Here is an 18,014-nt window from a genome sequence, read left to right on the forward strand (position 1 = left end):
TATCACACAGGAGAGGATTAGATACACGGCTCAGCAGACAGTATCACACAGGATAGGATTAGATACAAGGCTCAGCAGACAGTATCACACAGGAGAGGATTAGATACACGGCTCAGCAGACAGTATCACACAGGATAGGATTAGATACACGGCTCAGCAGACAGTATCACACAGGAGCGGATTAAATACACGGCTCAGCAGACAGTATCACACAGGAGAGGATTAGATACACGGCTCAGCAGACAGTATCACACAGGAGAGGATTAGATACACGGCTCAGCAGACAGTATCACACAGGAGAGGATTAGATACACGGCTCAGCAGACAGTATCACACAGGAGAGGATTAGATACACGGCTCAGAACACAGTATCACACAGGATAGGATTAGATACACGGCTCAGCAGTCAGTATCATACAGGATAGGATTAGATACACGGCTCAGCAGACAGTATCACACAGGATAGGATTAGATACACGGCTCAGCAGTCAGTATCACACAGGATAGGATTAGATACACGGCTCAGCAGACAGTATCACACAGGATAGGATTAGATACACGGCTCAGCATACAGTATCACACAGGATAGGATTAGATACACGGCTCAGCAGACAGTATCACACAGGATAGGATTAGATACACGGCTCAGCTGACAGTATCACACAGGAGAGGATTAGATACACGGCTCAGCAGACAGTATCACAGGATGGGATTAGATACACGGCTCAGCAGACAGTATCACACAGGATAGGATTAGATACACGGCTCAGCAGACAGTATCACACAGGAGCGGATTAAATACACGGCTCAGCAGACAGTATCACACAGGAGAGGATTAGATACACTGCTCAGCAGACAGTATCACACAGGAGAGGATTAGATACACGGCTCAGCAGACAGTATCACACAGGAGAGGATTAGATACACGGCTCAGCAGACAGTATCACACAGGAGAGGATTAGATACACGGCTCAGCAGACAGTATCACACAGGAGAGGATTAGATACACGGCTCAGCAGACAGTATCACACAGGATAGGATTAGATACACGGCTCAGCAGACAGTATCACACAGGAGAGGATTAGATACACGGCTCAGCAGACAGTATCACACAGGAGAGGATTAGATACACGGCTCAGCAGTCAGTATCACACAGGATAGGATTAGATACACGGCTCAGCAGACAGTATCACACAGGAGAGGATTAGATACACGGCTCAGCAGACAGTATCACACAGGAGAGGATTAGATACACGGCTCAGCAGACAGTATCACACAGGATAGGATTAGATACACGGCTCAGCAGTCAGTATCACACAGGATAGGATTAGATACACGGCTCAGCAGACAGTATCACACAGGAGAGGATTAGATACACGGCTCAGCAGACAGTATCACACAGGAGAGGATTAGATACACGGCTCAGCAGACAGTATCACACAGGATAGGATTAGATACACGGCTCAGCAGTCAGTATCACACAGGATAGGATTAGATACACGGCTCAGCATACAGTATCACACAGGATAGGATTAGATACACGGCTCAGCAGACAGTATCACACAGGATAGGATTAGATACACGGCTCAGCTGACAGTATCACACAGGAGAGGATTAGATACACGGCTCAGCAGACAGTATCACACAGGTGAGGATTAGATACACGGCTCAGCAGTCAGTATCACACAGGATAGGATTAGATACACGGCTCAGCAGACAGTATCACACAGGATAGGATTAGATACACAGCTAAGCATACAGTATCACACAGGATAGGATTAGATACACGGCTCAGCAGACAGTATCACACAGGATAGGATTAGATACACGGCTCAGCATACAGTATCACACAGGATAGGATTAGATACACGGCTCAGCAGACAGTATCACACAGGATAGGATTAGATACACAGCTAAGCATACAGTATCACACAGGATAGGATTAGATACACGGCTCAGCAGACAGTATCACACAGGATAGGATTAGATACACGGCTCAGCATACAGTATCACACAGGATAGGATTAGATACACGGCTCAGCAGACAGTATCACACAGGATAGGATTAGATACACAGCTCAGCATACAGTATCACACAGGATAGGATTAGATACACGGCTCAGCAGACAGTATCACACAGGACAGGATTAGATACACGGCTCAGCAGTCAGTATCACACAGGATAGGATTAGATACACGGCTCAGCATACAGTATCACACAGGATAGGATTAGATACACGGCTCAGCAGACAGTATCACACAGGATAGGATTAGATACACGGCTCAGCTGACAGTATCACACAGGATAGGATTAGATACACGGCTCAGCAGACAGTATCACACAGGATAGGATTAGATACACGGCTCAGCATACAGTATCACACAGGATAGGATTAGATACACGGCTCAGCAGACAGTATCACACAGGATATGATTAGATACACGGCTCAGCTGACAGTATCACACAGGAGAGGATTAGATACACGGCTCAGCAGACAGTATCACAGGATGGGATTAGATACACGGCTCAGCAGACAGTATCACACAGGATAGGATTAGATACACGGCTCAGCAGACAGTATCACACAGGAGCGGATTAAATACACGGCTCAGCAGACAGTATCACACAGGAGAGGATTAGATACACGGCTCAGCAGACAGTATCACACAGGAGAGGATTAGATACACGGCTTAGCAGGCAGTATCACACAGGAGAGGATTAGATACACATCTCTGCAGACAGTATCACACAGGAGAGGATTAGATACACGGCTCAGCAGACAGTATCACACAGGATAGGATTAGATACACGGCTCAGCAGTCAGTATCACACAGGATAGGATTAGATACACGGCTCAGCAGACAGTATCACACAGGAGAGGATTAGATACACGGCTCAGCAGACAGTATCACACAGGAGAGGATTAGATACACGGCTCAGCAGACAGTATCACACAGGATAGGATTAGATACACGGCTCAGCAGTCAGTATCACACAGGATAGGATTAGATACACGGCTCAGCATACAGTATCACACAGGATAGGATTAGATACACGGCTCAGCAGACAGTATCACACAGGATAGGATTAGATACACGGCTCAGCTGACAGTATCACACAGGAGAGGATTAGATACACGGCTCAGCAGACAGTATCACACAGGATAGGATTAGATACACGGCTCAGCAGACAGTATCACACAGGATAGGATTAGATACACAGCTAAGCATACAGTATCACACAGGATAGGATTAGATACACGGCTCAGCAGACAGTATCACACAGGATAGGATTAGATACACGGCTCAGCATACAGTATCACACAGGATAGGATTAGATACACGGCTCAGCAGACAGTATCACACAGGATAGGATTAGATACACAGCTAAGCATACAGTATCACACAGGATAGGATTAGATACACGGCTCAGCAGACAGTATCACACAGGATAGGATTAGATACACGGCTCAGCATACAGTATCACACAGGATAGGATTAGATACACGGCTCAGCAGACAGTATCACACAGGATAGGATTAGATACACAGCTCAGCATACAGTATCACACAGGATAGGATTAGATACACGGCTCAGCAGACAGTATCACACAGGACAGGATTAGATACACGGCTCAGCAGTCAGTATCACACAGGATAGGATTAGATACACGGCTCAGCATACAGTATCACACAGGATAGGATTAGATACACGGCTCAGCAGACAGTATCACACAGGATAGGATTAGATACACGGCTCAGCTGACAGTATCACACAGGATAGGATTAGATACACGGCTCAGCAGACAGTATCACATAGGATAGGATTAGATACACGGCTCAGCATACAGTATCACACAGGATAGGATTAGATACACGGCTCAGCAGACAGTATCACACAGGATATGATTAGATACACGGCTCAGCAGACAGTATCACACAGGATAGGATTAGATACACGGCTCAGCAGACAGTATCACACATGAGAGGATTAGATACACAGCTCAGCAGACAGTATCACACAGGAGAGGATTAGATACACGGCTCAGCAGACAGTATCACACAGGATGGGATTAGATACACGGCTCAGCTGACAGTATCACACAGGATGGGATTAGATACACGGCTCAGCAGACAGTATCACACAGGAGAGAATTAGATACACGGCTCAGCAGACAGTATCACACAGAAGAGGATTAGATACACGGCTCAGCTGACAGTATCACACAGGATGGGATTAGATACACGGCTCAGCAGACAGTATCACACAGGAGAGAATTAGATACACGGCTCAGCAGACAGTATCACACAGGAGAGGATTAGATACACGGCTCAGCAGACAGTATCACACAGGAGAGGATTAGATACACGGCTCAGCAGACAGTATCACACAGGAGAGGATTAGATACACGGCTCAGCAGACAGTATCACACAGGATAGGATTAGATACCCGGCTCAGCAGTCAGTATCACACAGGATAGGATTAGATACACGGCTCAGCAGACAGTATCACACAGGAGAGGATTAGATACACGGCTCAGCAGACAGTATCACACAGGAGAGGATTAGATACACGGCTCAGCATACAGTATCACACAGGAGAGGATTAGATACACGGCTCAGCAGACAGTATCACACAGGAGAGGATTAGATACACGGCTCAGCAGACAGTATCACACAGGAGAGGATTAGATACCCGGCTCAGCAGTCAGTATCACACAGGATAGGATTAGATACACGGCTCAGCAGTCAGTATCACACAGGATAGGATTAGATACACGGCTCAGCTGACAGTATCACACAGGATAGGATTAGATACACGGCTCAGCAGACAGTATCACACAGGAGAGGATTAGATACACGGCTCAGCAGACAGTATCACACAGGATAGGATTAGATACACGGCTCAGCAGACAGTATCACACAGGATAGGATTATATACTCGGCTCAGCAGACAGTATCACACAGGAGAGGATTAGATACACGGCTCAGCAGACAGTATCACACAGGATAGGATTAGATACACGGCTCAGCAGACAGTATCACACAGGATAGGATTAGATACACGGCTCAGCAGACAGTATCACACAGGATAGGATTAGATACACGGCTCAGCAGAGAGTATCACACAGGAGAGAATTAGATACACGGCTCAGCAGACAGTATCACACAGGAGAGGATTAGATACACGGCTCAGCAGACAGTATCACACAGGAGAGGATTAGATACACGGCTCAGCAGACAGTATCACACAGGAGAGGATTAGATACACGGCTCAGCAGACAGTATCACACAGGATAGGATTAGATACCCGGCTCAGCAGTCAGTATCACACAGGATAGGATTAGATACACGGCTCAGCAGTCAGTATCACACAGGATAGGATTAGATACACGGCTCAGCTGACAGTATCACACAGGATAGGATTAGATACACGGCTCAGCAGACAGTATCACACAGGAGAGAATTAGATACACGGCTCAGCAGACAGTATCACACAGGATAGGATTAGATACACGGCTCAGCAGACAGTATCACACAGGATAGGATTAGATACACGGCTCAGCAGTCAGTATCACACAGGAGAGGATTAGATACACGGCTCAGCAGACAGTATCACACAGGAGAGGATTAGATACACGGCTCAGCAGACAGTATCACACAGGAGAGGATTAGATACACGGCTCAGCAGACAGTATCACACAGGATAGGATTAGATACACGGCTCAGCAGACAGTATCACACAGGAGAGGATTAGATACACGGCTCAGCAGACAGTATCACACAGGATAGGATTAGATACACGGCTCAGCAGACAGTATCACACAGGAGAGGATTAGATACACGGCTCAGCAGACAGTATCACACAGGATGGGATTAGATACACGGCTCAGCAGACAGTATCACACAGGAGAGGATTAGATACACGGCTCTGCAAACAGTATCACACAGGATAGGATTAGATTCACTGCTCAGCAGTCAGTATTACACAGGAGAGAATTAGATACACGGCTCAGCAGACAGTATCACACAGGAGAGGATTAGATACACATCTCTGCAGACAGTATCACACAGGATGAGATTAGATACACGGCTCAGCAGACAGTATCACACAGGATAGGATTAGATACACGGCTCAGCAGACAGTATCACACAGGAGAGGATTAGATACACGGCTCAGCAGACAGTATCACACAGGATAGGATTAGATACACGGCTCAGCAGACAGTATCACACAGGAGAGGATTAGATACACGGCTCAGCAGACAGTATCACACAGGAGAGTATTAGATACACGGCTCAGCAGACAGTATCACACAGGAGAGGATTAGATACACGGCTCTGCAGACAGTATCACACAGGATAGGATTAGATACACGGCTCAGCAGACAGTATCACACAGGAGAGGATTAGATACACGGCTCAGCAGTCAGTATCACACAGGAAAGGATTAGATACACGGCTCAGCAGACAGTATCACACAGGATAGGATTAGATACACGGCTCAGCAGTCAGTATCACACAGGATAGGATTAGATACACGGCTCAGCAGACAGTATCACACAGGAGAGGATTAGATACACATCTCTGCAGACAGTATCACACAGGAGAGGATTAGATACACGGCTCAGCAGACAGTATCACACAGGAGAGGATTAGATACACGGCTCAGCACACAGTATCACACAGGATATGATTAGATACACGGCTCAGCAGACAGTATCACACAGGATAGGATTAGATACACGGCTCAGCAGACAGTATCACACAGGAGAGGATTAGATACACGGCTCAGCAGACAGTATCACACAGGATAGGATTAGATACACAGCTCAGCAGTCAGTATCACACAGGATAGGATTAGATACACGGCTCAGCATACAGTATAACACAGGATAGGATTAGATACACGGCTCAGCAGACAGTATCACACAGGATAGGATTAGATACACGGCTCAGCTGACAGTATCACACAGGAGAGGATTAGATACACGGCTCAGCAGACAGTATCACACAGGAGAGGATTAGATACACGGCTCAGCAGACAGTATCACACAGGAGAGGATTAGATACACAGCTCAGCAGACAGTATCACACAGGAGAGGATTAGATACACGGCTCAGCAGACAGTATCACACAGGAGAGGATTAGATACACGGCTCAGCAGACAGTATCACACAGGAGAGGATTAGATACACGGCTCAGCAGACAGTATCACACAGGATAGGATTAGATACACGGCTCAGCAGACAGTATCACACAGAAGATGATTAGATACACGGCTCAGCTGACAGTATCACACAGGATGGGATTAGATACACGGCTCAGCAGACAGTATCACACAGGAGAGAATTAGATACACGGCTCAGCAGACAGTATCACACAGGAGAGGATTAGATACACGGCTCAGCAGACAGTATCACACAGGAGAGGATTAGATACACGGCTCAGCAGACAGTATCACACAGGAGAGGATTAGATACACGGCTCAGCAGACAGTATCACACAGGATAGGATTAGATACCCGGCTCAGCAGTCAGTATCACACAGGATAGGATTAGATACACGGCTCAGCAGACAGTATCACACAGGAGAGGATTAGATACACGGCTCAGCAGACAGTATCACACAGGAGAGGATTAGATACACGGCTCAGCATACAGTATCACACAGGATAGGATTAGATACCCGGCTCAGCAGTCAGTATCACACAGGATAGGATTAGATACACGGCTCAGCAGACAGTATCACACAGGATAGGATTAGATACACGGCTCAGCTGACAGTATCACACAGGATAGGATTAGATACACGGCTCAGCAGACAGTATCACACAGGAGAGGATTAGATACACGGCTCAGCAGACATTATCACACAGGAGAGGATTAGATACACGGCTCAGCAGACAGTATCACACAGGAGAGGATTAGATACACGGCTCAGCAGACAGTATCACACAGGATAGGATTAGATACACGGCTCAGCAGACAGTATCACACAGGAGAGGATTAGATACACGGCTCAGCAGACAGTATCACACAGGATAGGATTAGATACACGGCTCAGCAGACAGTATCACACAGGAGAGGATTAGATACACAGCTCAGCAGACAGTATCACACAGGATAGGATTATATACTCGGCTCAGCAGACAGTATCACACAGGATAGGATTAGATACACGGCTCAGCAGACAGTATCACACAGGATAGGATTAGATACACGGCTCAGCAGACAGTATCACACAGGAGAGGATTAGATACACGGCTCAGCAGACAGTATCACACAGGATAGGATTAGATACCCGGCTCAGCAGTCAGTATCACACAGGATAGGATTAGATACACGGCTCAGCAGTCAGTATCACACAGGATAGGATTAGATACACGGCTCAGCTGACAGTATCACACAGGATAGGATTAGATACACGGCTCAGCAGACAGTATCACACAGGATAGGATTAGATACACGGCTCAGCAGACAGTATCACACAGGATAGGATTAGATACACGGCTCAGCAGACAGTATCACACAGGAGAGGATTAGATACACGGCTCAGCAGACAGTATCACACAGGAGAGGATTAGATACACGGCTCAGCTGACAGTATCACACAGGATAGGATTAGATACACGGCTCAGCAGACAGTATCACACAGGAGAGAATTAGATACACGGCTCAGCAGACAGTATCACACAGGATAGGATTAGATACACGGCTCAGCAGACAGTATCACACAGGAGAGGATTAGATACACGGCTCAGCTGACAGTATCACACAGGATAGGATTAGATACACGGCTCAGCAGACAGTATCACACAGGAGAGAATTAGATACACGGCTCAGCAGACAGTATCACACAGGAGAGGATTAGATACAGGGCTCAGCAGACAGTATAACACAGCACAGGATTAGATACACGGCTCAGCAGACAGTATCACACAGGATAGGATTAGATACACGGCTCAGCTGACAGTATCACACAGGATAGGATTAGATACACGGCTCAGCAGACAGTATCACACAGGAGAGAATTAGATACACGGCTCAGCAGACAGTATCACACAGGAGAGGATTAGATACACGGCTCAGCAGACAGTATCACACAGGATAGGATTAGATACACGGCTCAGCAGACAGTATCACACAGGATAGGATTAGATACACGGCTCAGCAGACAGTATCACACAGAAGAGGATTAGATACACGGCTCAGCTGACAGTATCACACAGGAGAGGATTAGATACACGGCTCAGCAGACAGTATCACACAGGAGAGGATTAGATACACGGCTCAGCAGACAGTATCACACAGGATAGGATTAGATACACGGCTCAGCAGACAGTATCACACAGGATAGGATTAGATACACGGCTCAGCAGACAGTATCACACAGGAGAGGATTAGATACACGGCTCAGCAGACAGTATCACACAGGATAGGATTAGATACACGGCTCAGCTGACAGTATCACACAGGATGGGATTAGATACACGGCTCAGCAGACAGTATCACACAGGAGAGGATTAGATACACGGCTCAGCAGACAGTATCACACAGGAGAGGATTAGATACACGGCTCAGCAGTCAGTATCACACAGGAGAGGATTAGATACACGGCTCAGCAGTCAGTATCACACAGGAGAGGATTAGATACACGGCTCAGCAGACAGTATCACACAGGATAGGATTAGATACACGGCTCAGCAGACAGTATTACACAGGAGAGGATTAGATACACGGCTCAGCAGTCAGTATCACACAGGAGAGGATTAGATACACGGCTCAGCAGACAGTATCACACAGGAGAGGATTAGATACACGGCTCAGCAGTCAGTATCACACAGGAGAGTATTAGATACACGGCTCAGCAGTCAGTATCACACAGGAGAGGATTAGATACACGGCTCAGCAGTCAGTATCACACAGGAGAGGATTAGATACACGGCTCAGCAGACAGTATCACACAGGAGAGGATTAGATACACGGCTCAGCAGACAGTATCACACAGGAGAGTATTAGATACACGGCTCAGCAGACAGTATCACACAGCATAGGATTAGATACACGGCTCAGCAGTCAGTATCACACAGGAGAGGATTAGATACACGGCTCAGCAGACAGTATCACACAGGAGAGGATTAGACACATGGCTCTGCAGTCAGTATCACACAGGAGAGGATTAGATACACGGCTCAGCAGTCAGTATCACACAGGAGAGGATTAGATACACGGCTCAGCAGACAGTATCACACAGGATAGGATTGGATACACGGCTCAGCAGACAGTATCACACAGGAGAGGATTAGATACACGGCTCAGCAGACAGTATCACTCAGGATAGGATTAGATACACGGCTCAGCAGACAGTATCACACAGGAGAGGATTAGATACACGGCTCAGCAGGCAGTATCACACAGGATAGAATTAGATACACGGCTCAGCAGGCAGTATCACACAGGATAGGATTAGATACACGGCTCAGCAGACAGTATCACACAGGAGAGGATTAGATACACGGCTCAGCAGACAGTATCACACAGGAGAGGATTAGATACACGGCTCAGCAGACAGTAACACACAGGATAGCATTAGATACACGGCTCAGCAGACAGTATCACACAGGAGAGGATTAGATACACGGCTCAGCATACAGTATCACACAGGATAGGATTAGATACACGGCTCAGTAGACAGTATCACACAGGAGAGGATTAGATACACAGCTCAGCAGACAGTATCACACAGGAGAGGATTAGATACACGGCTCAGCAGTCAGTATCACACAGGATAGGATTAGATACACGGCTCAGTAGTCAGTATCACACAGGAGAGGATTAGATACACGGCTCAGCAGACAGTATCACACAGGAGAGGATTAGATACACGGCTCAGCAGTCAGTATCACACAGGATAGGATTAGATACACGGCTCAGTAGTCAGTATCACACAGGAGAGGATTAGATACACGGCTCAGCAGACAGTATCACACAGGAGAGGATTAGATACACGGCTCAGCAGACAGTATCACACAGGAGAGGATTAGATACACAGCTCAGCAGACAGTATCACACAGGAGAGGATTAGATACACGGCTCAGCAGACAGTATCACACAGGAGAGGATTAGATACACGGCTCAGCAGTCAGTATCACACAGGATAGGATTAGATACACGGCTCAGCAGACAGTATCACACAGGAGAGGATTAGATACACGGCTCAGCAGACAGTATCACACAGGAGAGGATTAGATACACGGCTCAGCAGACAGTATCACACAGGAGAGGATTAGATACACGGCTCAGCAGACAGTATCACACAGGAGAGGATTAGATACACGGCTCAGCAGACAGTATCACACAGGAGAGGATTAGATACACGGCTCAGCAGACAGTATCACACAGGATAGGATCAGATACACGGCTCAGCAGACAGTATCACACAGGAGAGGATCAGATACACGGCTCAGCAGACAGTATCACACAGGAGAGGATTAGATACACAGCTCAGCAGTCAGTATCACACAGGAGAGGATTAGATACACGGCTCAGCAGACAGTATCACACAGGATAGGATCAGATACACGGCTCAGCAGACAGTATCACACAGGAGAGGATTAGATACACGGCTCAGCAGACAGTATCACACAGGAGAGGATTAGATACACGGTTCAGCAGACAGTATCACACAGGAGAGGATTAGATACACGGCTCAGCAGACAGTATCACACAGGAGAGGATTAGATACACGGCTCAGCAGTCAGTATCACACAGGATAGGATTAGATACACGGCTCAGCAGACAGTATCACACAGGAGAGGATTAGATACACGGCTCAGCAGACAGTATCACACAGGAGAGGATTAGATACACGGCTCAGCAGACAGTATCACACAGGATAGGATCAGATACACGGCTCAACAGACAGTATCACACAGGAGAGGATCAGATACACGGCTCAGCAGACAGTATCACACAGGAGAGGATTAGATACACAGCTCAGCAGTCAGTATCACACAGGAGAGGATTAGATACACGGCTCAGCAGACAGTATCACACAGGATAGGATCAGATACACGGTTCAGCAGACAGTATCACACAGGAGAGGATTAGATACACAGCTCAGCAGACAGTATCACACAGGAGAGGGTTAGATACACGGCTCAGCAGACAGTATCACACAGGAGAGGATTAGATACACGGCTCAGCAGACAGTATCACACAGGAGAGGATTAGATACACGGCTCAGCAGACAGTATCACACAGGAGAGGATTAGATACAAGGGTCAGCAGACAGTATCACACAGGAGAGGATTAGATACACGTCTCAGCAGACAGTATCACACAGGAGAGGATTAGATACACGTCTCAGCAGACAGTATCACACAGGAGAGGATTAGATACACGGCTCAGCAGTCAGTATCACACAGGAGAGGATTAGATACACGGCTCAGCAGACAGTATCACACAGGAGAGGATTAGATACACGGCTCAGCAGACAGTATCACACAGGAGAGTATTAGATACACGGCTCAGCAGACAGTATCACACAGGATAGGATTAGATACACGGCTCAGCAGTCAGTATCACACAGGAGAGGATTAGATACACGGCTCAGCAGACAGTATCACACAGGAGAGGATTAGATACACGTCTCAGCAGACAGTATCACACAGGAGAGGGTTAGATACAAGGGTCAGCAGACAGTATCACACAGGAGAGGATTAGATACACAGCTCAGCAGACAGTATCACACAGGAGAGGATTAGATACACGGCTCAGCAGTCAGTATCACACAGGAGAGGATTAGATACACGGCTCAGCAGACAGTATCACACAGGAGAGGATTAGATACACGGCTCAGCAGACAGTATCACACAGGAGAGTATTAGATACACGGCTCAGCAGACAGTATCACACATGATAGGATTAGATACACGGCTCAGCAGTCAGTATCACACAGGAGAGGATTAGATACACGGCTCAGCAGACAGTATCACACAGGAGAGGATTAGATGCACGTCTCAGCAGACAGTATCACACAGGAGAGGGTTAGATACAAGGGTCAGCAGACAGTATCACACAGGAGAGGATTAGATACACGGCTCATCAGACAGTATCACACAAGAGAGGATTAGATACACGGCTCTGCAGTCAGTATCACACAGGAGAGGATTAGATACACGGCTCAGCAGTCAGTATCACACAGGAGAGGATTAGATACACGGCTCAGCAGACAGTATCACACAGGATAGGATTAGATACACGGTTCAGCAGACAGTATCACACAGGAGAGGATTAGATACACGGCTCAGCAGACAGTATCACACAGGATAGGATTAGATACACGGCTCAGCAGACAGTATCACACAGGAGAGGATTAGATACACGGCTCAGCAGACAGTATCACACAGGATAGGATTAGATACACGGCTCAGCAGACAGTATCACACAGGAGAGGATTAGATACACGGCTCAGCAGACAGTATCACACAGGAGAGGATTAGATACACGGCTCAGCAGGCAGTATCACACAGGATAGGATTAGATACACGGCTCAGCAGACAGTATCACACAGGAGAAGATTAGATACACGGCTCAGCAGACAGTATCACACAGGAGAGGATTAGATACACGGCTCAGCAGACAGTAACACACAGGATAGCATTAGATACACGGCTCAGCAGACAGTATCACACAGGAGAGGATTAGATACACGGCTCAGCATACAGTATCACACAGGATAGGATTAGATACACGGCTCAGTAGACAGTATCACACAGGAGAGGATTAGATACACCGCTCAGCAGACAGTATCACACAGGAGAGGATTAGATACACGGCTCAGCAGACAGTATCACACAGGAGAGGATTAGATACACGGCTCAGCAGTCAGTATCACACAGGAGAGGATTAGATACACGGCTCAGCAGTCAGTATCACACAGGATAGGATTAGATACACGGCTCAGTAGTCAGTATCACACAGGAGAGGATTAGATACACAGCTCAGCAGACAGTATCACACAGGAGAGGATTAGATACACGGCTCAGCAGTCAGTATCACACAGGATAGGATTAGATACACGGCTCAGTAGTCAGTATCACACAGGAGAGGATTAGATACACGGCTCAGCAGACAGTATCACACAGGAGAGGATTAGATACACGGCTCAGCAGACAGTATCACACAGTAGAGGATTAGATACACAGCTCAGCAGACAGTATCACACAGGAGAGGATTAGATACACGGCTCAGCAGACAGTATCACACAGGAGAGGATTAGATACACGGCTCAGCAGTCAGTATCACACAGGAGAGGATTAGATACACGGCTCAGCAGTCAGTATCACACAGGATAGGATTAGATACACGGCTCAGCAGACAGTATCACACAGGAGAGGATTAGATACACGGCTCAGCAGACAGTATCACACAGGAGAGGATTAGATACACGGCTCAGCAGACAGTATCACACAGGAGAGGATTAGATACACGGCTCAGCAGACAGTATCACACAGGAGAGGATTAGATACACGGCTCAGCAGACAGTATCACACAGGAGAGGATTAGATACACGGCTCAGCAGACAGTATCACACAGGATAGGATCAGATACATGGCTCAGCAGACAGTATCACACAGGAGAGGATCAGATACACGGCTCAGCAGACAGTATCACACAGGAGAGGATTAGATACACGGTTCAGCAGACAGTATCACACAGGAGAGGATTAGATACACGGCTCAGCAGACAGTATCACACAGGAGAGGATTAGATACACGGCTCAGCAGTCAGTATCACACAGGATAGGATTAGATACACGGCTCAGCAGACAGTATCACACAGGAGAGGATCAGATACACGGCTCAGCAGACAGTATCACACAGGAGAGGATTAGATACACAGCTCAGCAGTCAGTATCACACAGGAGAGGATTAGATACACGGCTCAGCAGACAGTATCACACAGGAGAGGATTAGATACACGGCTCAGCAGACAGTATCACACAGGAGAGGATTAGATACACAGCTTAGCAGACAGTATCACACAGGAGAGGATTAGATACACAGCTCAGCAGACAGTATCACACAGGAGAGGATTAGATACACGTCTCAGCAGACAGTATCACACAGGATAGGATTAGATACACGGCTCAGCAGTCAGTATCACACAGGAGAGGATTAGATACACGGCTCAGCAGACAGTATCACACAGGAGAGGATTAGATACACGGCTCAGCATACAGTATCACACAGGATAGGATTAGATACACGGCTCAGCAGACGGTATAACACAGGATAGGATTAGATACACGGCTCAGCAGACAGTATCACACAGGAGAGGATTAGATACACGGCTCAGCAGTCAGTATCACACAGGAGAGGATTAGATACACGGCTCAGCAGATAGTATCACACAGGAGAGGATTAGATACACGGCTCAGCAGTCAGTATCACACAGGAGAGGATTAGATACACAGCTCAGCAGACAGTATCACACAGGATAGGATTAGATACACGGCTCAGCAGACAGTATCACACAGGATAGGATTAGATACACGGCTCAGCAGACAGTATCATACAGGATAGGATTAGATGCACGGCTCAGCAGACAGTATCACACAGGAGAGGATTAGATACATGGCTCAGCAGACAATATCACACAGGAGAGGATTAGATACACGGCTCAGCAGACAGTATCACACAGGAGAAGATTAGATACACGGCTCAGCAGACAGTATCACACAGGATAGGATTAGATACACGGCTCAGCAGACAGTATCACACAGGAGAGGATTAGATACACAGCTCAGCAGACAGTATCACACAGGAGAAGATTAGATACACGGCTCAGCAGACAGTATCACACAGGATAGGATTAGATACACAGCTCAGCAGACAGTATCACACAGGAGAAGATTAGATACACGGCTCAGCAGACAGTATCACACAGGATAGGATTAGATACACGGCTCAGCAGACAGTATCACACAGGAGAGGATTAGATACAAGGCTCAGCAGACAGTATCACACAGGAGACGATTAGATACACGGCTCAGCAGACAGTATCACACAGGAGAGGATTAGATACACGGCTCAGCAGACAGTATCACACAGGAGAGGATTAGATACACGGCTCAGCAGACAGTATCACACAGGATAGGATTAGATACACGGCTCAGCACACAGTATCACACAGGAGAGGATTAGATACACGGCTCAGCAGACAGTATCACACAGGAGAGGATTAGATACACGGCTCAGCAGTCACTATCACACAGGAGAGGATTAGATACACGGCTCAGCAGTCAGTATCACACAGGAGAGGATTAGATACACGGCTCAGCAGAGGGTATCACACAGGAGAGGATTAGATACACGGCTCAGCAGACAGTGTCACACAGGAGGGGATTAGATACACGGCTCAGCAGTCAGTATCACACAGGAGAGGATTAGATACACGGCTCAGCAGACAGTATCACACAGGATAGGATTAGATACACGGCTCAGCAGAGAGTATCACACAGGGTAGGATTAGATACACGGCTCAGCAGACAGTATCACACAGGAGAGGATTAGATACACGGCTCAGCAGACAGTATCACACAGGATAGGATTAGATACACGGCTCAGCAGACAGTATCACACAGGATAGGATTAGATACACGGCTCAGCAGTCAGTATCACACAGGAGAGGATTAGATACACGGCTCAGCAGACAGTATCACACAGGAGAGGATTAGATACACGGCTCAGCAGACAGTATCACACAGGAGAGGATTAGATACAAGGCTCAGCAGTCAGTATCACACAGGAGAGGATTAGATACACGGCTCAGCAGACAGTGTCACACAGGAGGGGATTAGATACACGGCTCAGCAGTCAGTATCTCATAGGAGAGGATTAGATACACGGCTCAGCAGACAGTATCACACAGGATAGGATTAGATACACGGCTCAGGAGACAGTATCACACAGGATAGGATTAGATACACTGCTCAGCAGACAGTATCACACAGGATAGGATTAGATACACGGCTCAGCAGTCAGTATCACACAGGAGAGGATTAGATACACGGCTCAGCAGACAGTATCACACAGGAGAGGATTAGATACACTGCTCAGCAGACAGTATCACACAGGATAGGATTAGATACACGGCTCAGCAGTCAGTATCACACAGGAGAGGATTAGATATACGGCTCAGCAGACAGTATCAAACAGGAGAGGATTAGATACACGGCTCAGCAGACAGTATCACACAGGAGAGGATTAGATACACGGCTCAGCAGACAGTATCACACAGGAGAGGATTAGACACACGGCTCAGCAGACAGTATCACACAGGAGAGGATTAGACACACGGCTCAGCAGACAGTATCACACAGGAGAGGATTAGATACACGGCTCCGCAGACAGTATCACACAGGAGAGGATTATATACACGGCTCAGCAGTCAGTATCACACAGGAGAGGATTAGATACACGGCTCAGCAGACAGTATCACACAGGATAGGATTAGATACACGGCTCAGCAGTCAGTATCACACAGGAGAGGATTAGATATACGGCTCAGCAGACAGTATCAAACAGGAGAGGATTAGATACACGGCTCAGCAGACAGTATCACACAGGAGAGGATTAGATACACTGCTCCGCAGACAGTATCACACAGGAGAGGATTATATACACGGCTCAGCAGTCAGTATCACACAGGAGAGGATTAGATACACGGCTCAGCTGACAGTATCACACAGGATAGGATTAGATACACGGCTCAGCAGACAGTATCACACAGGAGAGGATTAGATACACAGCTCAGCAGACAGTATCACACAGGATAGGATTAGATACACGGCTCAGCAGACAGTATCACCCAGGATAGGATTAGATACACGGCTCAGCAGACAGTATCACACAGGAGAGGATTAGATACACGGCTCAGCAGACAGTATCACACAGGAGAGGATTAGATACACATCTCTGCAGACAGTATCACACAGGATAGGGTT

Source organism: Phyllobates terribilis, unplaced genomic scaffold, assembly GCF_046119375.1.
Source record: "Phyllobates terribilis strain yellow unplaced genomic scaffold, ASM4611937v1 Scaffold_2__4_contigs__length_985480577, whole genome shotgun sequence".
In the NCBI taxonomy this organism is placed as follows: Eukaryota; Metazoa; Chordata; class Amphibia; order Anura; family Dendrobatidae; genus Phyllobates; species Phyllobates terribilis.